The sequence below is a fragment of the Anser brachyrhynchus genome (assembly GCF_964034855.1).
Source record: "Anser brachyrhynchus genome assembly, chromosome: 9".
In the NCBI taxonomy this organism is placed as follows: domain Eukaryota; kingdom Metazoa; phylum Chordata; class Aves; order Anseriformes; family Anatidae; genus Anser; species Anser brachyrhynchus.
In genome coordinates this window covers 8,718,756-8,743,811 of record NC_137703.1, presented here as the reverse complement: position 1 = coordinate 8,743,811, position 25,056 = coordinate 8,718,756, and the positions used below count along the sequence as shown (strand labels likewise).

General features: G+C 40.8%; 1 protein-coding gene across 3 annotated transcripts in view; it reads right to left on the bottom strand.

Moving 5' to 3' along the window:
• The window catches only part of LOC308199858 (uncharacterized protein), a 322,615-nt gene that overhangs the window by 112,885 nt on the left and 184,674 nt on the right, over positions 1-25,056 (bottom strand). For 2 of the 3 annotated variants that reach the window (XR_013955045.1, XR_013955046.1), the window contains 2 exons: positions 11,923-12,031; positions 10,690-11,825 (listed from right to left, as the gene is read on the bottom strand). The exons of the other annotated variant lie outside the window; for it this stretch is intronic. The gene's annotated coding sequence lies outside the window, so the exon portion shown is untranslated. Of the gene's footprint in view, positions 1-10,689; positions 11,826-11,922; positions 12,032-25,056 lie in introns of those variants that run through there. 3 annotated transcript variants of the gene reach the window in all.

Here is a 25,056-nt window from a genome sequence, read left to right as displayed (position 1 = left end):
ACAGACTGTGTCCTACCTTGGCAACATTTGTAAAGCTAATCATCCCAACAAGGTCTCCTCAGATTTTTGCCTAGAACAGGCAGGGCATAAGAGGGACTGTGTGTGGGCTCTGCCCTTTGAGGGCTGAAACCCAGGTCTGCAGAAGCATCTAGGAACCCCTTAAAGCAGATAGTCACCTACTGAGATTCACAAAAGCTCTCTCAGGAGGAAACTGGTGCATCCCGATGACCGCTGCCACCAGGATTCAGGCTTACAAATACAATACCATGTTGTGGCACACCTCACTGCTGAAGGTTCATGACAACAAGCCCTCAGAAAGTGTTCAGTCAGACTGAACAGGACTTTTACGGTTTTTTTTATTTTTTTGAAAAGTCAAAGTGAAGTCTTTAAACATTCCAAAATATTTTTTTTTCTAGACCTCCTCTCAGATGAATCATTTTGAAATCAACTTTTAAATACAATTTAGAATTTCCTAGAGAATAAGACTTCTGTCCCTCTTTAGATTCTGTAGGATACTGGCGAAAGGCAGTTGCATACAAAGCAAGAGAAAGCAGGAATGGTTGAAGATTGGATTATATAAATTGAGAAAAATCACCAAAGCATACGGTCTAGTTCCTTTTCTTAAAGGAAATATTTCACCAAGAAAAGTTGGTTCAGCCACTAAATACAAACTCTAAAGAAGGGCAGTTGTAAAACTCTCTGAACTGTATTTGCCATCTTTTGCTATGGACTTGTCTGCTTGTCTCTTTTGAATTCTTAGCCCCATGCAAAGTGAACCTGTATATTTTGTTCATGTATACATGATCACATTGATATATTATTAAAACAAGGTAATCACTACTGTGGAAAGAAGTAATATAAAATAATTAATAAATAATTTGAAAGTAAGGAGCATATTCATATTTTACTATCCCTCATTCAACTACAACTAATAAACTTTATTAGTCATCACTGTTGACCAGTCGGTGGCTAACTGCTGTGTTACTTGAGACTTCCCAGACCATATTGCAGAAATCTAAGAAAGACAACTCATGTTTCATGGAAGTAATTAGACAGGCCCAGTGGCTAATTATCTGGGAACATTACAAGGATGATTGATTGTCGTTTACTTATTTTAAGATGGGGTATGTATTCTCAAAAAATATATCTTGATGGTGAATTTATGCAAAAAATCAGCATCTACTTCAACAGAACTGAGATAGCAACAGTGGTCAGCAAATCACTCCCGAGCAAATGAAGGTGCTGGTGGTAGCACCCAACCCTGAGTCCGCCAAACACTATTAGTAAAATTTATGATCCATCGTGGTGGCCCTGTCCTTCAGATATCCTTATCCTCACACCAGCCCAGCTTTGCTCAGTGGCAATTTTGCCACTTATTTCCATGGGAATAGGGTTTTAACACAGCAATGCTAAAACAGAAAAATAATTACAAGGTCTTCAAGGGAATGCCAAAGAGGAGAGAACTGATGAATTCTCCATCCCCTAGATGTGTGTTGATGCCAAACTGAAGGCTGTTTGGCATCGTGGTATAGCGATATCTTCTGGGGTGTGATCTCAGCATGCAAAGCCAGACTTGGTTTTAATTTGCCTCAATATATTCTGGAATTGCAACCACTTCTTCCCTGTATAATTTCATCCAAAAGACATTCTCAGCTGAGAGTCAGCAAAGATTTAAAGACCTGGAGGGTTTTTTGCCAACAGTAAAGCAATCATATACTTTTATTTGTATATTTACAAAGTATGTATATTTATTACAAACTCCTGAAAGCCAGTTTTAATAATTTCAGATCCAAACCAATTCCCTTTGGAAAATTCTCTACTAATTTCAATGTAATTTGGGTAGAAGCACTGAAGAACAGCTTGTTGTCTGATATTACTTTCTACTTCATATTTGGAGGTGGCATACCAGCAGAGGAAAAAAAAATCAGACCAAATCACTCTTCCATCTGCTTCTTTCTTTTGTAGGTGCATAAGCACAACTTACTTATTTTAATCTTTTTATTTGATTGTCATTTTCTGAGTGGGAGAAAGACATGCAGTACCAGTTCACAATTCTTTAATGGCCAATTGAGAAATTGAAGGAAAATCATGATCTATGTAAGAATTCCTGCCCCAATAAGATTAAAACCGCAAACATTAATTACTTGCTTATTATCATTTCTATATGACAGAAGCATCTAGTGACAGTACTTTGCAGGCAAAAATCACTGACAACTGACATCCTTAATCCCAGTTCAAGTCTACTCTAGGCAAACCTTTCATCTTTATTACTGGGAATTTGACTGAATAAAGGCAAGGTCAGCACTTCAAGCAGAGTCCCCAGATAACTCATTTTACGTTTATGTAAGAACCACCTATATTATTAAAAGATGAAAAAAAGTTTACGAACAACAGACACTTGGATGAAAGTCTATGGCTATGATACTATTTGTCACAGGCAATTTTATGCGCTGTTCTTGTTGACACATTATGCTAATGGACAAATTTATGTAAAACAGAGAAAGACGTTTCTCAGTGGATGCAGTGGGAAGGTGGCAGGGAGGTGGCAGTGTGGTCTGAGGGACTCGGGGCACAGCAGTAACAGGGAACAATTCTTACAGTAACCACCCCAAAGTGATTAGAAGTCTGTGGGCTTCAATGCTGATGCTGAAGTTCATACTTTGAAAATAAGGGGAACGAGCACCTTCATGTAAAATTAAAAATAATAATAATAATCATACATTTTATTTGCATGTACAGTTTCAGTGTACCTGCATGGACAGAGAAGCACACTGGTCACAGGAATTTTTATCCTATGCTAATCAAATGGGATATAATTAATGAACAAAAATAGAAACAGGATTTTAAAAAAATGCACACTTTTTTTTTGTTGTTGTTTTTTGACTAAATTATTTTAAGCTTGCAAAATTTAACAGGCGTTTCCGTGGTGGTCAAATATATCACATTTTCTTTCAACCTTTCGTAATTGCCATGCCAGTGCAAGCAAAAACTCTTCCTGCCTACTGGCAAATGTTCATGACAGTTTTGTAAGGCTGAGTGATTCATTTGCACTGTGGTATTCATATACCATGGATAGGCTTCATAAAACCTTCAATGATTATAGTTAATAAAAGTGAGCTCCAGTGACAGACAGCAAAATACACTGAAGGTGCAATTAGAGACTATGTATCAGGTGAGTAATGAATATGAAGCTAATTAAAATTCTACTACTCCCCACAAAAATGGCTGCTGAAGCATGATTCAGCCCTCCTAATCATTCTTTAAAATATTATACACTGTACGTATTAATAGACCCTTAGATGGTTCATTACCTGCCTTATATAATGGGATAAATTTCCTTCTTTCCAAACTTATGGATGTTTTATCCTATTTCTAAGAGCCAACCATAATTTGGACAGAAGGACAGTAAACAGAATTCTAACCATCTATTTCTGAACATATGTTTACCATTTCTCCACCTTCTCATATATGTCACTATGACTGAATTAATAATAATAATTGACCAGGCAAGTAATTTTAAGCCAGCAATTTATTGGGTAGACTTCTGTATCATTTTCTCTTTGCAGGCCTTGATGTCTGTTAAACCTGGCCATACAGGTCATATCATGCAACTCTGAAAAATTTCCCATACAGATATGAAAATACAGAGTTTAGGATACTTCTTTGACTGGCACTCTCTGCCACAAATATCCTTTATGAACTTGGAAGAATATATTCTCTATTCTTTGATTCCCTATCTGTAGCTCAGATTTACAGACATTGAAAGGGTATATCATAAAAGGATGGGAAGTGCTACAATGCTCTACACAGCACATTTTTTAAGCTTTGGATGCTCATACATTTTTTTCCTCAAGATCAAAATTTATTTCTGTAAATATTTTCCAACATTCACTTAAATGTTTCCCTAAATATCCCTGCCACAATCAGATAGTTCAACCAACAATGAAGGGGTGTCCACACATCATAAGCAACTTCTCTTAAAAGAATAAGAGAATTTTTTAGAAAGTCAGCTGGAGCATTTGCGAAGATCTAACCATCCAAATTTACTTAGCTTTGCTTGCTGCACAGGTAGAGCAAATGACAGCCGTGCACCTGCTTCCATGGTGGAGTAAGCCGGACATACAGACTGCCATCAAGCTGCAAAGGTTGTGCCTTGGAACCATGCTTATAAATAAAAGTATTCCAAAACATAGCAACAAGAACATTTCTTTGTGGCAACATACAAAGATGCTTCATAGTGACTCAGTGCACAGTTCTGCTTAAATTACAAAATATTCATTGGTAAATTGTTTCACCTAATGCTGTCATACTGGTCACATGAATACGATTAAATGCAACTATTCTAAGTTTCAGGTACACACAATACAAAGGTCTCAATTCAATAGTAGTTTTTTTTGTTGTTGTTGTGTTTTGTTTTTAAAGATATACCTCACATCCTCAGTTTAATTGTTAAAAGCACATGAGTTAGAAAAGGAGAGAATTAATTGCTGCCCAGAAATTTAGGAGAGCATGCTGTCAGAAAACACTCTAATTCTAGAAAGGTGTCAGAGTAGAAGAACAGAGTTAAGGAAATTGTAGGAACTGATTGGGAATGGTTTGGTTGACTTTTCTTTAATCCTGTGACCTCACATAGGCCTCGGCATCTGAAAACCACTGAACTGTAGCTGACATGGGGAGAATTCAGGTAGACTCCTCTGCTCGCTGCACACCAAGCGGTCACAAATTCTGTTGAGTCAGTGGTAATTTATCCTGGACTGCTCTGGAGGGGCCTGTTTTTAAAAAGTTAGGATGCACAACTTGTTGTTGGAGAGCTGTTATGAAGAGACCTGCCATGCGTTGTGGTCATGGTGACACATCGGTTCAGCTCGCCTCCATTTCACGGCACCCATATTGCAAGGTACGGCAAGACAGCTACCATCTCTCTAGGACTCTGGATGTGAGGAAAGGATGTCCCCACCATGCCAAGCTGCGTCTCAGACATGTTCTCCTCCTAATGGGGCGCCATGGTGAAAGCAGCCTGCGAGGAATCAGACCTCCTCCTCTGGCGTGACCAGCTGGTTACCCACACACACCCCATGGTGTGACCTGGCACTTTGGCACACCTCCTGCTGCAATGGCTCTCCAGTAAGGTTTAACATATCATGATTTTAGAAAATTTAGATGCTGATTTGCATCTGAACACTGACTTCCTGAATTGTTAGACACAGTACCTATCAAACCAGGGCTGGTCTGACTCACAGAGTCTGCTCCCACGCAGAACGTATCTTAGGAAACAAGATGCACAAGTGTTTCATGACGAAGCAGAACAAGCTGCAGAGGAAGGTCTCCAGAACTCAAGTGGAGCAATCACATGCCAGTCCTTGCTTCAGCCAAAGCTAACTCGAGTCCCATTTGACTCAGAGGCACACACCCCAGGGTTAAACATTTCATTAAGGCAAAAAGGCTGTGCTAGAACTGTATGTACTGCTACAGCAGGAGCATGGGACTCACATCAGGCACAGCTGTGTCTTTTTAATCCTCTCCTAACTAATAATTAGTGCACTACCTGGGATAGGCACTGGATTGCTTTGGAAAACAGAAAACAATGCAAGAAGCATTACTCAGGCAAGTCCAGATGTTACCCACAATATCTGGAGGGTATACGTGCGTGACAGACATTTTCACAAAACTGTTTCCCACACACACCAGAGCTACTGAAAGAACCTTTCTAAGCAATTACAATACCCTGCAGTTTGTCACGATGTACAGCCTCAACACGTATCCACACTGCTCTGAACGAGCACGACCCAGCAGTCATTTGTGACCCATCTCAGTGATGTCTGTGCTGGGCTGATGGTCAGTTAACTAACTTCTTCCTTCAGTACCAACACAGCCTCGTCAGTGGTCTTTTTATTTAGTCAGATGTTTGCAGCTCTGACACTGGGCAGAAATTGAGATGAAATCAATGCTGAATCACATATGGATAATACGCTTTCCTCCCTATAGGTAATTGACTTCACTGAATTAGAGCTGTATGTACTGCTAAAGCAGTTGGACTGTGCCTGGCTGTAGTCACAGTGACATCAAAAGTCACCGTGTACCATCATCAAAGTGTATCCTTTTAATATTTTTCAGACCCCATAATTTAGACTGTATGTTATATTGTATTACAATGGAAACTCTTAAGGCAGTTGACATTTTACTGAGGGATGAATAGTTATTTTGAATAAATGAGGACCAGTCCTTTGCTTTGAGATGTGTGGATCAGACACTTTTGTTACAGGCACTGATATGCTGGGATCTGGGATGAGGAACTCCCAGCTGGGACATGTGGCTGTGGCCATGTGCAAAAATGCTGCTGCACCTCTGCTGCAGGAGCCTTTAGCTTTGGTGGGGATCCATGCAGATACGTAAGATGACTTTCCTTTTCCTTCCCATGCAATGCCATACAGGCATAATTGTCTCGACTAAGAAAAGGACAAAGAATAAATTGGAATGCTCTTCTTTTGCTGGGCTAGTTATTTTTACATACCGCAACACTTTTCAGTGTTTGATGAGAATAAGATGTTTAATTTCAGAAGCAAGATTGGTTTAATTTTGCTAAACCTTCAAGAACTTCATACTTTGACCACAGCCCTTCATTTCCCTCTGAATTTTCCACCTCATAATAATTTAAATTTGCCAAGAACTATTTGGTGAAAACCAAACACTTGAATTTCTGCTCACCTTGGCAGTTGCCCTGCCCTTTGCCAATAACAAAAGGTTTTAAGATAGAAACTGGACTATTTAACCTTCATTAATCATTCATACTGTTCAAACACATCATCCAGTAACTGAAGAGGGGTTAATGGTAGCTAAGCTTGAGGCTGTTGTCAAAAGTAGGTTTAACTTTCTATGAACTCACTGGACACAAAGAATGCAGCCTGCTCACTATGCTGAATGTCACCAGCTCGCAGCAAACTGATGACTACTAATGGTAATTAAATACCTCTGCAGCTATTTGTACCAATAACAAAGAGTTACTGTCAGAACTTGAATGAGGTCCATCTGCCCATTTTTAAAGAATGTTAACATTCTCTAAGTGATAAAGCAGATGGCAACCCAAAAAGGGGAGACAAAACCGAAGTTCTGTATTAAAGCGCCTCTCAGGACCTACTCAGGATTCCCTAATGTTTCTCTTCAGAGACAGAAGTTTAAGAACAAGACTTCCAGACAGATCCGTTGTTTCCTGACAGATTTTCCCAGTATTTCCTTTTACCACAGGTCACCCCATGTATGTAAATCCTCCTCACTCTGCAATGGACATGTAACACGGTGTCAGTCATGTTGGGTCAGAGAAAGGGACTTCCCAGGATGAAGACAGAGCTACTTGTCTGTCTGCCTTGGGAGGCTGCAAACTGTCCAAGGGAGTCTCATGAGTATGTTTGCAAAGGCAGAGCAGAGGTTTCTCCAAATTAGTCCTGTACAGATTTACTAACGTGCTTGACTGTCATAACATCTGTGAGTACAAGTGGCAAAGAGGTTTTCTGCTCTCCAACTACTTAACTACACTACAATTTTTCTAAAATCTAGCACTCTAGGATTTATGTTCAGGTTAGGAGAATTGTTTAGACTGAATCTATCTGAGTTTGTCTGGTAAATTTCATTTGCAGATAGACTAAAAATTCAACCATTTAGTAAGTATATTGACTCACAATGCAATCCCTGCACAGCATGCACAGCTTTGGTGGGACTGGACTGTGCGCCACTGGAGAATACGCACGTTATCCAAGGTAATCCCTGGTGACCGCAGTCAGAGCATGACAAAGAGAGTCAAAACTTTTGCACTCTCACCAGCGCAGCCATTTCTATCACCAGGAGTGCTGGCTGTAGCCCACTCCTGTCCCTTTATATCTCAAAAACACTGTGATGCCCAATCTGAAAAGATTTTTTTTTTTCTCTCTGTTAGTTACCTTACCACATTTCTGTATAGATCAGGTACAGTCATGAAAGGACATAGCAATATTACCATTTTACAAACACAATGTCTCATTCCTCTTTTTTGTTTGTTTGTTTTAAACTGCATTCCACAAGCAATACTACTTGCCACAACTATATTTTCAGCTTTTAGCCAGGGTTACAAATAACTTTCCTCCTTGTATTTCAGTATCTTTACAGTATCTCCTTCCAGTATAGGAAACCAGTAGAAGTATCTCCTATAAAATCATTGGTTTTGTTTCCAAAATTTCCATTTTCAAAGAATGAAGGAGCAGCACTGCAATCATGACGTTAGATATTCTTCATATTTCTTAAACTCCTCTCTCATTTTTGGATAATTACTCATACTTTTCATTGCTATGTTTGAGGAATAATTAAGAACTTTTTTTCTGAATTAAAAATAATAAATTAGAATAACAAATGAAATTATGCTCTGAAGCAGGGAAAGGCAGGAACAACTTACAGATAAAAATTTCATGTTTTGTAGCATCATCTTCAACAGCCCAACTCTTGTTCAAGTGGAAAAAGCCCTTTCTTAGGCCTCAATCCAGGAAGGCTCTAAGCACATGCTGTACATCCTGCTGCCCCAGAGAAGTGGATTTCTGAGTTTGGTAGAGCTAGCTCTGCACCCCCACTCATTCAGTTAACTACGTCTCACTGCATCAAGAACTGATACTATGTCTTAAATACTACATCTTCATTTGCATCTACTGCTGTGTTTAAATCATATAGTTAAATGATGGCTAAGGCTATTACTAAGGTACATCTATTGAATGCTGCAATACTGCACAGTGGCCAGATGGGACATTTAGAAGTACAGGTGCACAGATGTCCCCTCTGCATCCATAGCTGCCTATGAACGTGTGCTTCCTTTCACCAAAATATACCAGAACACACATCTGAACTGGTGACCTACCTGACCAACTTCTACCAGCCCATTTTGACCATTAGAATTATAATTTCCTGAAACTGATACAAGCAAACACTCAATACGCTATCGGTTTAATGACTGATTTGTATCATTTAATTCCTGTGGACACAGCCAAATTTATTTTATAATCAGATCAGAAATGCCATGATCCCATAATGCAAATCCTTTTGCCCTGTCAAGTTTGTTGAAAAGCAGCTTGTGGGAACAACTCTTTGATCTGCTTTAGCTGTGCCTAAAGTGGGACCATAGGTTTACCCTGGCAGACTGCAGAAATCACACAGCTAACAGGAAACTGCTCTAAGATGGTGCATCCACAAAAGCTGCATTGTTTTACCTAAACTGACTTCAAGTGAACTGTTGCAATTTGCAAGCATTCACCGCTCTGGTGGAGAGAAGGGATGTTCCAGATGAGCAGCAGATGGGCCACTGGCTTCATAGACCACCCATTTTACAGCATGCTTTTTTCACCACCATTTGTGTTTGACTTGTCATACTGACTATTGTGCCACATATTTTTAATACAGGTATAGAAATATAAAAAGCACTCAGGTTTGCATCTGCTCTGGTAAAATAAGTGCTCATCTATGCAGTCACCTGGATTCTCAGGGAGGAAAGCACCTGTGCCTTGCCTGGTCTGGCTTCATGGATCTGCTCCTCAACTGTCTTGCAGAGGACACCCCCCACAACCAGCTGGTTGTGGCAAAGGTATTGCATCAGACAGGCTGTAACAGACCCACAGACTCCGAGCACTTCACAACCATCACTACACTGCACACTGAGACTACCCAGGATTTCGGAGACATAAACTGGTGAGAGCTCAGACCCTACTACTTCAAAAAGCCCCCCAGGCACTAGAACTAAAGGAGAATCGCACTTCACACGCACTGAAGCACGACTGACTTTCCACCCAGGGAAGAACAAAATAATTTTTTAAAAAGTTAACAGAACTTTTTGAACATCACCAAAGATCACACTGAGCTCCCTGTGAAGATCTGGGCAGCTTCATATCCTCTCTGGTAGTATTGCAGCCAGCCATTACTAAGCAGGTAATGATCCAAAGAGAGGAGCATGCCCCTCTCCTGCACTAATGTCAGGAAAACAAATTGAGGTGTCCAACCACAGGAGTTATACATCAGGCTTGCTGGGTCCTGCAGGTGATCACTCCAGAGTTAGACCCGCTCTGTGCATATTACGTCTGCAGTCAGTCTGAAGGGAGAGATATTTTGAGGTCCTGCGAGCATCACAAACTGTGCGCAGCCTTCCCTGCATGGCCCAAAGGAGACACAAAGGAGGTGCTGAGAACAATTCTTGCCTGCATAAGTGTCAAGTTGAGAGGGGGAATCACAGCTCTGCAAATTTCAGAGAACGCATCTCTCCTCAGCTATGGAACTTTCCCCCTATCAAGGGGGGAATAAAAACGCCACTCCAGAGAACTAAAGCTACAGAGCTGTTCTGTCTCCTTTTCCTCAGGGAACCAATCATATTAACTTTTCACATTGATTTCCTTGATTAACCAACTCAACTACTGCATGGAGAGCTGTGAAGCTTTAACAAAGGCATGCACCAACCAGACACAAGGCCGTCAAATGAAGTTACAAAACTACTTCTTTAGTGAATGATTTCTGCCTGTGATTAGATTGATTAATGTGCTGATAGGCATTTGTTTCATTAGGAACAAACTGTTGATTCGTCTGCAGGATCCGTATTGACAGTGCTCCTCAATGGCTTTTGAAACTCATTTGCAAAGCTGTCAGGTTCAATGCAGATAAACATTACACTTGATATTGTTTGCACTGCAAGAGATTTGTAAATTACATTGTTAATCCATTTTTGAAGGAAAGAAGCATTTGTTGTCTGTTAGTTTAAGAAAAGTGAACTCGTTAGGTGACATGGTTCTTTGTGATAGGGAGCTGCTAGCACACAGTATTTTTCTCTCCAGCATTCTATGAATGATCAAACTTTTTTCTTTGGGCTGGAAGAAATAAGTAAACAATTTCCCTAAAGCAGTAGTAAGAAAGTCACCATGAGCACACGGTTTACAGGTTCACCTACATGCTGCTTTCTGTCCTACTGTGCTCCGGTGCTAGTTGTAGTTTAGCACGGAAATTTCTCAAAGTATCAAGATACAACTTACTGTTCTTTAAACTGCACATGATATTTCAAATAATGTCTCCAGACTTAGAGATTGACATAACATATTAAAACAGTAACTTGATGCTGTAATGAAACAATTAAAATATATAAAAACAAGTCCAAGTTATTTCCTCTGCTTTTCTGTACCCACCCACATGGCACCGAAGAGCTCCCCATCATCTTCCCCTCAGTTTGTTCAACTCTCCAGTATTGAAGATATTGTCATTTATCATCATTTAAATTGTTATTCTACTGACAGCATATCTGAGACTGGAGAGTGAATTAAAGCAGTCATTTTGACTGTGCGACAGATCTGTGTTTCTGAAAGTATCTCCCCTTTTCCCAATTACTTTACCTTGTCTGATCAAAGGTGTTACCCCTCTCTAAATAGCTTGCTTCTCTGATACCCTTAGACTAACGGTGTAACAAAGATGCTAACCTACAGACACCTTAACTTGGAACGTGCTTACTCAAATACCTAAGCTTCTAATAGTAGAATAGTTCATACTCATTTCCCCACAGAGGAACACTATTTGAAGAACATCCTTAAAAACATTTGCAGAATAGTCCTGCTTCCTTTAAAAAAATAAAAACATGCTTCTGGCCTGTTTATTTTAACAACTTGCTCGTTGGAACTTTAACATTGCATTAACACAACAAAACCTCCTGAAATTAGAGTTGCAAGGTTATACATCACAAATAGCCTTCTGATGCCCAGTGTCAGGCAACGAGCAGAAACAAACAAGAGAGACAGAACAAATAGGGAAGAAAACTGTGTGACTCAGGAGCAGGACAGGAAACCCAACTGGAAAAACAAACAGACAAGGAAAATCAGCAAAGAATTAAACAAAGAAAACATGTGGCTGCCCTACCCAGCCTTTGAGAGTTCACCTGGCGCCCACCTGCCTGATCTCTGAACTCGGCTCAGAAGTGTTAGGCATCTCCTCTTTGAAAAGTTGTCGTGGGTGCATGTTGGGGTTCCCTGGAAGTTGGTATACAGCCTCAGAAACACTATTACAGAAAAAATACAAAGTCAGACCACAGCAAAACAGATGAAAAAAAGCCAAATGAGGTGAAGGGCATATTCTTACAATGAAAGAAATGGTTCATCTACAAGTATGTATCCTGGACACGAAAATAGGTGTTTTTTTTTTGACTAGGGAGATGAAGTGCACACAAAATAACGTATTACATGGCGAGTCAGCTCTTGTCATAGTCCCACCACAAGCTACATGCACAAGTTCTATCTGCAGGTGCAGAGATGCTGATCGGTGCTACACTGAGCTTACTCACTACGCTCATTTCTGAACAACTCCTCTGATACCAAAATGACAGTTTGCCCCCTAAATGTTTATGGAACTAATACCAATCATGCAGAAATCAATGCTGTAGAGCCAACACAACATGTAAAGACCTTGCAGGTAGCACCACGTAGATTTATCAACTGTGTTTGTGCTTGAGAATTGGGGACTGGGGTTGGGTTTGGACTAGATGACCTCCAGAGGTCCCTGCCAACTGTAATCATTCTGTGGTTCTGTGAAGTTTTGGGGCCTCTGTGTCCTCTCTGCCATTATTAGAGAATGGACTTTAACAGCTGGAAATTGGTATCTCAGACACTATGACCAACTTGGTCCTTTTTTCCTCCTTCCTCAAAGTTAGGGCACTAGACAGTAAGCAAAAGCAATGGCTATAAGGACAACGGGCATCTCAGCAAGATCTCTCATCGAATCTTCTGAGCTATCATATCCCGAAACAAGACATTTCATGGGATGGTTCAAATCTGGCTGAAATTAAACGGATAGTAAAGCAGGATGGTAAAATATTTCTACATGTACTTTGAGGGGCACAGGGAATTACCATGCCTTCTAAACAGTGCTCTCTCCTGGTAATTTCTCCAGCACCGTGGGTGTGACCACTACTCAGTGCCTTGCCCATAAGCTATCACCAAGTGTTAGTCATGTTACTGACATGACTAGTGCTTTGGAGGGATCCTTGAATACAGCTGTGTCCCTCATTGGTTAATGAGAGCTTTGAGAAATTGCTCATCTCGACTGCAAAAAAACACAAGTATTCAGGGAATGGAAACCTTTCTCCTTTAGCTGAAAAGCTGTATGACAGCAAAATGTTGCTTCGTGTTTGACACTGTTTAGCTAAACATGGCAAGGAGTGAAGTTTTCTCCCCCTTTACAGAGCTGATATTTAGATGCGCTCCCTTTTGTGCTAAAAATAACCAAGGCAATACATTTGGAAGAAATCAGAATAGATGAGCTGATACATTATTGATAGAAGCTTCAAGCAGCCTGCCTCTCTGTTTTGTAACGTGGTTGAACCTCTATTTTTAATGAAGCAACCTATGAAAATCTGATGGGGTGAAAAACATGACCTCTCAGTGATACTGTACAGAAGTTGCCATCACAGAGCTGAACTTCTCTCTTTCACATCACATTCGAGTTTTACCTCAACTTGACCCTACAGTTTACAGGCTAAACAGACAATGCCCTGACTCAGACAGGAAAGGTGGCATCAGAGATGCACAGCTCTGAAAGAGGACTAAACAAACCAGCCTTTTCCCCTATTGTGTGGGGTTTCCATCGTGCATACTGACTAATGCTCCATCCTATTAGAAACACACCTCTAATTTGTTGAGAACATGTTTAATAAAGCACTATTTGTAAAGAAAAATCCATGGGAATCGTACCAGTAAGCACACCAAGAGCAGAATAGCATGACAACGAGGTACACTGAATGCCCAGAAAAGACTAGCAGAAACAGGTTCTAAAACACGATTGTGGGATTAAGATAAGCCAGTTCTGGAGCATTTGGTTTTGATGATGCAAGAACAGAGAACTTTATGCAACTGCTTTTTTGTATGGAAAAATAACGTCTAAAATAACAATTCCACTGTCATTTTGACTATGATTCCTTATCCGTTTAACTATGATAACATCCTAAAAATGAAATCAGAGAAACTGCTGTTCCTTCTTCCATCTCTTTATTTTTCAAATTTGGAAGGAAGGTGAATATAACCTTCTTTTATTCAGCTACTTTCTACTCTGATAACAAACCAGTATGTGCTTCTTTTTACCAAAGTACTAATACTTCCACCATGAAGACTGGCTAGTTTTATAGTTGCTGCCATGTACACAAAATGGCATTCACTGGGCTGGAGTAAAGTAACACTGATGACATTCATAGGGATACATTGAAGAGTTCACTGCTGAGAATAAGTAAATAATTAATGGAAAATGCTTTCATTAAATGTAATTATAAGATGTGTTCATATAAGTATACGATAAGTATTAAGATTTAGCAACACAGTATATAAATACTGAAGAAAAAAAAAGAGAAGCTTAACAACACACTTCACAGAGAACATTAAGTTGCTAATACAGCCATTTATACATTAAAAGCCAAATTTTCCCCTGACATTCAGGAATCAATTCAAATAAAGGCAGCAGAGTCACACCTACGGATTCTTGGAGGAAACCAGCTGCACGTGGCTCTCTACCTGTCCAAAGTACCCTTATTCAGTGCCTGTTCTCAAAGATGTGTTGGTATCATAGTGCAAAATTGTTGATTTGTCCTCAATGTGTTTTTTAGCTCTCGAATCAGCATTTTAAATTCTGTAACATTTATGGTTGCATTTCTGAATGGAATCGTATGTTTCTATACTGTGTCAGTCTTTAGAGCAAAATTAGAAATAATGTGGAGAATTCATTGGCAATTCATAAGTGAAAATGTTAAGGTATAGTGACAACATACTTTATCCCTCCCATCTTATAATTCATGAATGTGAAAAGGTATTCCTAACATATTACTAAAAGAGCATCATTTGTTATCAGTAATTGCTTCACAACAGGGGATAATCACTTACACAAAGGAAGAAGAAGGAAAAAGGGGAAAAGATAGAAGAAAAGGGAGTAGAACAATACTTGTCTCCAGAGAAAAAATAAGAAAAGAAAATGTCAAAATTAGAGCCTTTATCTCCTCCGAGTTGTACTGCTCTAAATCCACCAAGAGCAGAGGGATTTTTGCTAAGTGTTGTGTTCTGAAATCACCTGGCTGTCCAAAGTGACCTACATTCAAAGTCATGCTTAATCACAAGATCCTTCTTCTTGCCAGACTCTTGAACTCAAATCCAGCAGGGTATCTTTTTCTTTCTCCAACTTTTTAACCACTGCACTTGTTTTCCTCTTCAGTTGGGATACACAGCCTTCTCTTTTTAAGTTATTAAGCACCAAATTAAAACTCTGGCTTTGCTGACTATCAGAATGGAAGAATGACTTTGTGATTAAAGGGGCTGGACTAGAATTCAAAAATTGTCATTTAATTCCTCACTTTAATACAGATTGCTTGTGTGATTTCAGACAAATCACTTATCAAATCCCTCTCTACTTCAATGTGTCAACTGTGAGGGTGGTCATACACAGAAACAGGCTCGTGAGTGAGGTTGTTGAAGCTCCATGACTGTCAGTGTTCAAGAGGCATTTTATTGTGCCCTCAATAATATGCTTTAACTTTTGGTTATCCCTTTGGTTATTTTGGTCAGTAGGACTTAAGGATTTTTGTGGTCTGTTCCAACCAAACTACTATATTCCTGTCTTAAAATGGGGATAAATTAATACATTACCTGTGTGGACACACCACAAATCTTTGCATGGCCTCTGGCTGCTCTCTGCAATGTGTCACAAAGCCAGGGGCAGGCTGCAATGACAGCTTCCTAGAAGACCCACACCTTGCTAAAAGCTCAGGCTTGCTACAAATGAGTTTGCATGCTCATCCTCAACCACAAGGAGATAATGTTTGCAAAACAGAAGCTGGAGTAAGCCCCCTCAAATTGACTGGCACGGGCAGAGCAAGATGTGCCATACGCACACGAGCATTTATTTGAGCACAACCACTACTCTGCAGTAGTATCATCGCTGTCGCAATTAGTGGTGATTGCACCCTACGACAAATGCTTTGCTTTTATCAATGGATCCCACCATTTGGTATGGCACATTACCACTAAAATGTATGTGTTACGGAAGAAAAAGTTGACTTAAGCTGGAAGTCTCACCAGAATTGACCCCAAAGGGGAAATCTCTACAAACCACACCACAAGCCCCCACAAGGGACGTGGAACTGCCGCCAGGACCATTTGTGGTGGTTTGGACAACTGAACACGAGCAAGGGCTGTGAGGTGAACAATGTCGCTCCAGAGGCCTGGGCTCTGGGATTTCCTCCCTCTCCCTAGCTGCTTTTAGAGGGTTAACTTTCTCACAATCAGATAGTGGGGCAATCTAGAGTTTCAAGCCCGCGGTCCACTCAGCAGCCTGAAGCGAGGGAGTTAAGCGTGATGCCCCTGATAATTTGTGTGTTTCTCATGCAGTTCTGTTTACCTCAGAGAATAGCTCAGATTCATGTGGTGGCTCATCTGTTTGTTTCCCAGGAGTGTCCTCCTCATCAGGTACAAATGACTTCTTGTTTCCCTGTCCTGTCTGCCTCCTTGGTGACGGATAGATGAGAACCGTTCCCTGTGCTCTGGGACTCTAATGTGATCTGGGTCGTGCTTGCCGCAGGCGGGGGTGGAGCGGGGGGAGAGGAGTGCAGGGAAGGGGCAGTTAACACTATGAGAACTAAAATCTCTTTGTAGACGACCGTGTTTGTGTGCACTTCCAATCTAGCTGCAATTCGCTGCCAGCTGCTTCGCCATCGACAAGTCAGGGGAACAATGGCTCGGGAGCAAGGCTGGCAGGAAATAGAGATCTAAAAATAGGTCTTTGGAGGGCTAAAATCAAGGGGGAAATATTTGCAGAAAGCATTGTTTGATTGTCTTCGGTTTATTTTCTGCAAAGTAAAAAGTCACCATGTTCTTGCCCGAGGCTGTATGAACCATGCCTGAAGGCCTGATTCTGCTCTCATGGCACAAACAGGGAGTGACCAATCCATTCCTTTTTACTTGAGTTATTTCTATTTACAGTTACGTAACGTATTGCCCAAGTAACAAGCTACTGGGTTGCTGGACGCCTGCCTGATGACAGAAGATGCAATCTTACTGATAAAGGCAGCCTGCATTCCCTTTCACTTTTCCTTTAGAAACTCATTTTTATAGGCAGTCTTAATTTGGCTGTTACACTTCAGCAGGGATCACATGAGCATTTTTTCTTTTGATTCACATAGTTTCAGATGCCCTGAGCTCCATTCAAATTCAACTCCATGCACAGAGAAGCCAAGTTTCACCAGGACTATGACTGAAATCGTACATTTCTGGAAACATCACAGTTCTGCGGAAAACCTTAAACTGACCCCATTTCTGTCAAATGTGGCTACAGATTCATCAAAAAAGTTCACAAAATCCTTGACAAACCTGTGTAAAAGCTCAGTCTTGGCTCTTAATGATATCCAAGAGTCATGTTGCTGACAGCAGAGGCAGCAGGATTGGGATCCCAGTTAATTAACCTCCACATTTTACACTGTGCAGAAAACATTTCACACAATTCCGCTTGTCTCAATCAACTGGCTCGATTAATAAAAATAGGTCCGGGAAGATCCTCCCACTGGATTTTTGGCAGCATCTTTGGCTTGCCTGCATTCTCTACTTGTGTGACTGGAAGGAAATCCTGTTGATTTCATTTTCATCTTTCTCTCTCTCAATTTGAAAATAGAATCTATGATTTTCCATCATTTCCACTTACATAGAAATATGTTGTGAAAGGTAATTTTATTGCTGAGAAATAATCTTCCTAATGTCAGCCATTATTTCACTCTCAGTGTGACAACTAGGGTAAGTGTTGGAAATCACTGTATGTTTCAGCTAAAGTATCTTGACAACACAAACGAAGAAGAAAAAGGTAGTCTTTTTGTTAATGAAAACTGCACTGTTATTTTGGTCTATAATGGAGAGATTCATGTAAATGATTGCCTGTCTTCTATACTAAAGAAAAATAGCGGAAAAAAAAATAGAGCAAGCAGGAGAAGCTGCTTCCTTCCTCCTTGAATTTTCTCTTACCACCTTTACTGTAACCAGCCCTTTCACAATATTTTACCTCAGATATAATGCTCGTGGTCTCCCTTGGTAAAATAAATCAAAACCAACATAAGACCAGGGCTACCAGTTTGGCAAAAACTAGAGAAACTACTGAAATTTAGCCATTCTCTATACATCTATAGGCACTTGGTGTGTAATAATATACAGTAAAACATCCTAGCCAATGTCGCTTTCATTAGCATGACCACCTGAATGTCAGTTCAGAATGAGGGTTTCCTTCCTTTGGGGATGGAGGGACAGATGGTATCTCCCTACTTATAGCATTTCTTAGAGCTCTTCTGCTATGGTGCATTTCTCCCCTTCCTCCACTGCACCAGTAGACAAACGAACTTTCCTACCAGGTCTGCTGTACAAAATTCAAGTTCAAAGAGAGGGAGAAAAACACATTAATAAAGATGCACTCCTCCACATTAGTTTTGCCCAACTAGAAAGCTGGATACAGAAGAAATATTTCAGTTTTTGGTAGCCTGCTTCCCCTCCATACTTGGCAATGAAAGGCATTTTTGCCAAGTCCCTAACTAGTTTTCAATTAGCTTTAGCAATCAGGTTTGCAAGAGTCCAAGCAGCAGAGAGGGCTGTGGGAAGCCTGAAATCACAAGTGGACCATCAGCAGGCAAAACAGAAGCCCAAAGCATCTTCAATAAAGATGATCCAATATCTTAGAGCTCTGCCTATGTTCTATGCCATTTACTGTCCTCAGTACTTTATTTATGTCTTAAAATTCTAGGTCATCAGATCTGCCCTTTGCAAATCATATTACAATCTCTTAAATTTATGCTTTGCATTCAACAGATAATTTTGCAGCTACAGGGTAAAGTTTTTCAGCTTGATTTTCCAGCTATCCAGAAACTCCAGATAGTGCTTCAGCAGATATAATATGTGAAAATTTTGCTTCTCAAATTTATAGATTGAAATGATGAATGCTGGTACTACATTTGGGCAAAGCTTACTCACACAAGTAGTCCTTTCTAATGGAAATAGCTTCATTTAAGAGGGAGTGTGCAAAGAATTTACCAAATTGGATAAGAATTCCCTGAATCTATTCCTGGTTCAGATCTAGCTTGCTTTTCACTGCCTGATGAAGAAAAACAAGTAAAAACAAATTAAAGAGCACTTCCAGAATTGTAGGAGATTGAGGGGCACAGATCGATGAGTAGCAGTGACTCACTGCATACCAATTCTCTAGTGCAGCAAGAAGTCCCTGGGCCCTTCACTTCGCCAGGCATCCTGAGTTGTCTACTGGGGAAAAGACAAAGCAAAACCACTCTGGTTTTGCACCCTGTCTACCAACGCTGCCAAATATATATATTGGTTACCAAAGAGAGGCATAATGTAGGACAATGAAAAGGCAGTAATTTTATATGAAGACTTTGGACCAACTCTGTTCAACGACAGTTTACTGATGTGGGTGAAGCTGTCATGACCCTTGTTTTGCTTTCCAGCCATCATTCTGCTCCTGAGGCAGTGAAAGGCACTGGAGAGATTCACCAGGCAAGGGAAAGAAACTGAGATTTGTGCACTTATTCTTCTCAAGCTATTTCCTTAGAGGGTTATTTTCTCATACTCAAAACAAAAGTAAATTATTCAAAAACCTTGGGCAACAAGATGGAAGCATTTCCCCACCTCAGAGAGCTCTGCAGGGAGAAGGTCCACTGTGCCCAATAGAGAACTTCCCCTTCTTACGTTTTGTTGAAGCAGTGGTAGGCAACAGACAGGGATTTTATTACTTGTCACAGTCTTGCATCAAATTCATTACCTATGCTAATTTAAACATCAGAGGCAGCCCTTCCTTCACAGAATGGTTTGGGTTGGAAGGAACCTTAAAGACCTTCTAATTCAACTCCCTGCCAAGGGCAGGGATACCTCCCACCCTTCCCAGCTGAAGGACTATGAAAAGCCTGGTAGGACTAAACACTACTCCATGCACAGAAATTAACATTAAGAGGTTTTCATAAGCCATCGGAGGCTGCTGAAGTCCAAATTTCCAAAGTCTCTGAAAGTAAAATGTGAACCTCTATCTCTGCCCAAACACGTACACGGCTCCTGAGCTCAGGAGCAGCCTGAGAGAGGGAATTTCCCATGGAAATAAGAAGTTATAACAGAGACAAGTGAAGATCCAGGGTTTGCCTCAAGCTATTTCCCAGCATCAACAGCTGCATCTGTAGGGACATGTATCAGAGCTATGGGGGGGCCTTTGTAACAGAAGGCAAGGAGGCACAGAAAACCTCCACCGAAATGAGATGTTCAGGGCAGGCTGAGGTGCCCATCTGGTGCCCCCACCCATGCCCATCACCTGCCCACGAACGGAGGCTTCCTGCTCGCTTACTCTCTGCCTGCGTGCACAGCTGCCCACCCAGAGTCAGAGCATAGGGAAATACAAGCTCACTCACTCCTTTGCAGGGCAACCCAAGTGCCTTGGCTTGAAGGAACTGAAATTTATTATTTCTAGCCCCCTCCCAGGCTTCCTGCCCCCTTCTGCTGCAGACGACATCCCCGCCCTATGTGAAGGCACTCTTTCGTCTCTCCTGCCTGATCTGCAGGGTTTTACTCTCACCAGTTCTTACAGGCCAAAGAATCAGGTTGGATGGGGAGTCATTTCAATCTTCCCATTAACCCTTCAACAGTAATAATTTTAGGGCACATGTGCCTCTCAACAGACCCACAAACCAGAAATTACAGCTACCGACAGAGCAGCACTGACCTATGCTTCTCCACACATCACAGCCCAGTTCCCCTTTGGGGGAGAGAGAAAAAGATGTTCCACCCATAAAACAATACTTGAACGCAACATACAGCAGTCAGCTGGAAAGCTCTGAATGTGCACCAGAGGCAATTTACCAGCAGTTCCCGATTTAATTGCCGGGAAGGCAGAGAGCAGGTGGTGAGCACGCAGCGGCCCATGCAGTGGGAGCAGAGCAGCGCAGAGCAGGCATTCCCCGCGACAGCACGCTGCTGCTCTGCCCTCTGCTCCGGCAGGAGCGTGGCAGGGAAACGGAGCTTGAAAATACATTCCCCTGGCATCATCTGGGGAGAAAGCAAACACACCCCAGGCATTTCTAGGAGGTTAATTTAGACCTCACACTGGGGTACTTCTGCATGGCAAATGTTAAACTAGCATGGACAGAGACCGCTATGTTCTGTACAAGAAAATCCTGAAGTCCATAAGGCAGCAGTGGAAAAGAATGGAAGCATTGGAAAATGCAGTCACTGTTGGGAATATGTGGTATTTCTCAAAGTTCACATTTTAGTGAGAATTGTAGCACCAACTGTCAGAACAAGCATTTATGAACTGAAAAAGACGTAGAAATATAAGGGTAAACATCAGCTTTCCTATAAAATTAGATCAAGAAAAAAGACATAGGGAGCAAAGACCTCAGCTGCCTTTGATATTCCATGGGAATTAGGCACCAAGCACCCATGCTTCAAAATTTCTTTTATTTTTTTTTTTCCCCCAGCTGCTTAGGATTTGTTGTTGTTGTTGTTTTGAATATATTTTGAAAGACAACACCCTCATTGACAAACCCTGCCTGCTTCCTCTTTTATTAGGAATACATCAAGGCCTCCAACACCATCCTGCTGCCTGCATGAGACAAAATCTATTCCTGCTGCAGACCTGTGCACTCAGGAGAGGTTGCTGCGGTGCACGGGAGGCAGCAGGGCATGCTTGCCTGTACAAGGGATGATCATAGCCTCTGACACCAACTGACTCTTGAAGCCCATCTCAATTCAAGGCAATCTGGTTTCTTGACAGCGTTGCTGGCACTTGTAGGCAGCTGCTCTACTAGGATTCACCAAAAAAAAAAAAAAAAAAAGTCTTATATGTGATGGTCCAAAACCCTAAAAGGGACTGAGGACACATTTTAGAGACAAAGGATTATTATTCTTTACATATTTATATAAAATCCATGCTCATACAGCTCATACTTATCTATATACAGTGGAATGTAATTGCAGAGAGCAAGTCTTTTTTTTCATGAGGCATATTTATGTCCGGGTGGATAATGGGAATAGCAATGGGTTGGCTGGGCTTTGTAATAGAATACTTTGCAGGTATGGCAAAAAAAAATAAACCACAGCAATTACTAAGGTCAGCCTGCTGTTCCTCAGAACAAAGTCTTTATAAGCCACCCAGAGAATTAAGAAGTAACTGTGTTTGGCACCTGCATGAATACATAATAGGAGGACTATTTAAGGAAGGGCATTTGTTCAGCATCTAACAAACCAGGGCGGTGATTTGGACTGGGGACGTCTGGGTGCTGCTGTCTTGCCAGCTGAAAAAGTTGCAATCTGCTCATGGACTAAGTTGGGCAGGAAAAGAAGCTAATTTTCACAGTAAACAATTTACTGCAAATTATTTGCTTAGTGATATTGATAGACTTGCTTGTCCAAACCTTTGAAGATTGGTAATATTCTGTGGTATTTGCAGAATTTTCAAGTTCACTAGTACAATTTTTATTTATTTTTTAAGTTTGGTGTTTGCTTTTGTGTGTGTGGTGGTTTTTTTTTGGTGTTGATTTTTTTTTTTCCTCACATCAACCATTTCCTTTGGAGGGAAAATGTAGCTAACAGGTTTGAAGGAAGGAGTTTTCACATTCCTTTTAGAAAGACCATTTACGAGGAAGGAAAACCTACTTTTCAAGCCTATACTTAAACTTGAAAAAGGACCGTTGCCTAAAACTAACCATTTACCTACTTTCTCATGTTAATGTCCTGTTTATAATTGACACCTTTACTGCCTACCAGTATATCAATTTCACTTCCCCAGAGAAATAAAAACCAGATCCTGTGACTAGTGCACTGGATTGATAATCTAGCCTAATGCTGACAGATAAATGCACTAATTTTCTTCTTTGGTTGGCTCCACATTGCAGAGTAAATCTGCTTCTAACAACTGCCTCAATAGGCTCTGTAACCTGTCCAAAAGATGATGTCAAATGCTACAAGGGCCTAGGGCTAGTATGGCAGGTAAGAGTTACCACTGGGATAAAATTACAGGTGAGGTTTTGAATGAGAGGGTTATTTTAAATGAAAGCCTGGCTGGAAATACAGATTGCTTTTAAAAAAGTTGAAAGAGTAAAGGAATAAAGAACAACTTCTGTCATTTTGGGGTCTACGACCAGTGTGAAAATCATTAAGTTCTTACCAGAAGTTAGCTGAAGTACTGCAACCCCCAGGAATTAAATCCCAGGAAATACAAGAGTTTGTACTTACTACCCTGGTTAGTGGTGCACAGGAAAATTGTGCATTGCCTTTGCTGGATTTTGGTGGCAGCACAGGCTCTGAGTTCCCGTGGAGCATCAGGACTGTTTCTAACTCCAGCTCAGGAGCAGAGTACGAGCCTCAACAGTGTTCCCTGAGCGTGGGAAGGTGCTGGTGCCTGCTCCTGCTCCGTGCAGCAGGCAGCCTGCAGCGCAGGCGGGTACCAGGGCTGGCTGCAGACGCTGCGGTGGTGGTGTTGATGGCTCTCTGGGGATATGGACTAGACACTGACGGAGAACCAGAGGACTTGTGATTTTTAATTTGATTCAAATGAAAAACAAAGGGAAAAAAAAGCAATTTACGTGTTAAAAATTCCATGCCAAATATTTGGGTCATTTTGGGGAATGTCAGCAACAACTGCAGAGCTGGTGGGAAATCAGCGTTGCTTTGCTCTTACTGGCGTTCTTGTTGAATTCCGGGATCGCTACACTGGTTGCTACCAATTTATAGCACTTCAGTGTTCATTTATCATTTTGACCAAAAGAGCAACTTTGGTGGACATTTATTGATTCCCTCTTTGGAAAAGATCACAAGCAATAGCTTTTTAAATAAAAAGGGTCTTCAGGTTACATGGATAACCCTAGCACTGAGGGATATGTCTCTTACTCCGCTCTCATGTCTAAAATGTTCAATCAGCTCCCACTCCCCTAACCTGAAACAAAAATAAAACCTCATTTTAATCACATCTTTTTCTCCTGATTTTCTCTCCCCACCTCCTGACCTTTCCATGTGAAGAGGATCACGCAGAACATTTCAGCTTTTCTTAGGCTAACTTTTGCTCACTTTGAATAGCACTTATATAGGTCAATAGCATCACTTCCCCTTTTGCCCCCCTCCCCATCACAGAAGAAATACAGGATCTGACCTCTTTAATGCGTCAGTTAACATGATGCCTTTTGTTTGTTTATGATGCATAAGTTTGATATTTTAAATGAAATAAAACGTTCAGGAAGGAGACTGACTTGACAGACTCTGCTTTTTTTTTTTTTTTTTTTTTTCCCCATCTCTGTACAGCTCCAAGCACATCTAGCTCTGGGTAAGACTCCGCAGTGTTCACTACAAGTCACAGTAGCAGCAGTACTCTGACCACAAACTGCGGGATTAACAAACTACAGGATTAACATACATGGAAATACTACACCATATTAATAGTGTATACTATAGCAGGCCAAAAAAAAAAAAGAAAGAAAGAAAAAGGAAACAACAACAAAAAACTCTGTACATGAAAGGTACATAATAGTTCTCTAATTCCATTTCAATGGAAAATATCAAAAAGTTAGCAATTGTCTGAACACAGTGGGTCACTGGTTTGGTTGTAGTCTAATATGTTATTGTTCTGGTCAGAAGGAGGCAATAAAATTTGTGTGGGAGAACAGAGCAAATATTCTTTGACAGCAACAAAGGTGTGTATCCTGCGCTTTCTGAAATTTTTTGACAACTAGAATACATTTCTGTTCTTTTTCTTCTTCTTTCTTTTTCTTCTCTGAATATTTCTGAATGTTCCTCTTTCCTGAGCAGAGGAAGCTAAAAGTTTTGGTAACATTTCAGGCTAGCTGTTTACCTTTTAATACTGTATGACTATTCAGTGAACCCAATCCTGCTCCTGCCTAATGAGAGTTTGGGTACTGCATTTCCTGGGAACTGGGCAGAGCCTTCAACCACAAACTTTGTAAGGCTTCATCCATGCAAAGCCCTGCTGGCACAAGTAATGCATAAGAGCAAAAATAAAAATTCTGCTTCTTTGAAA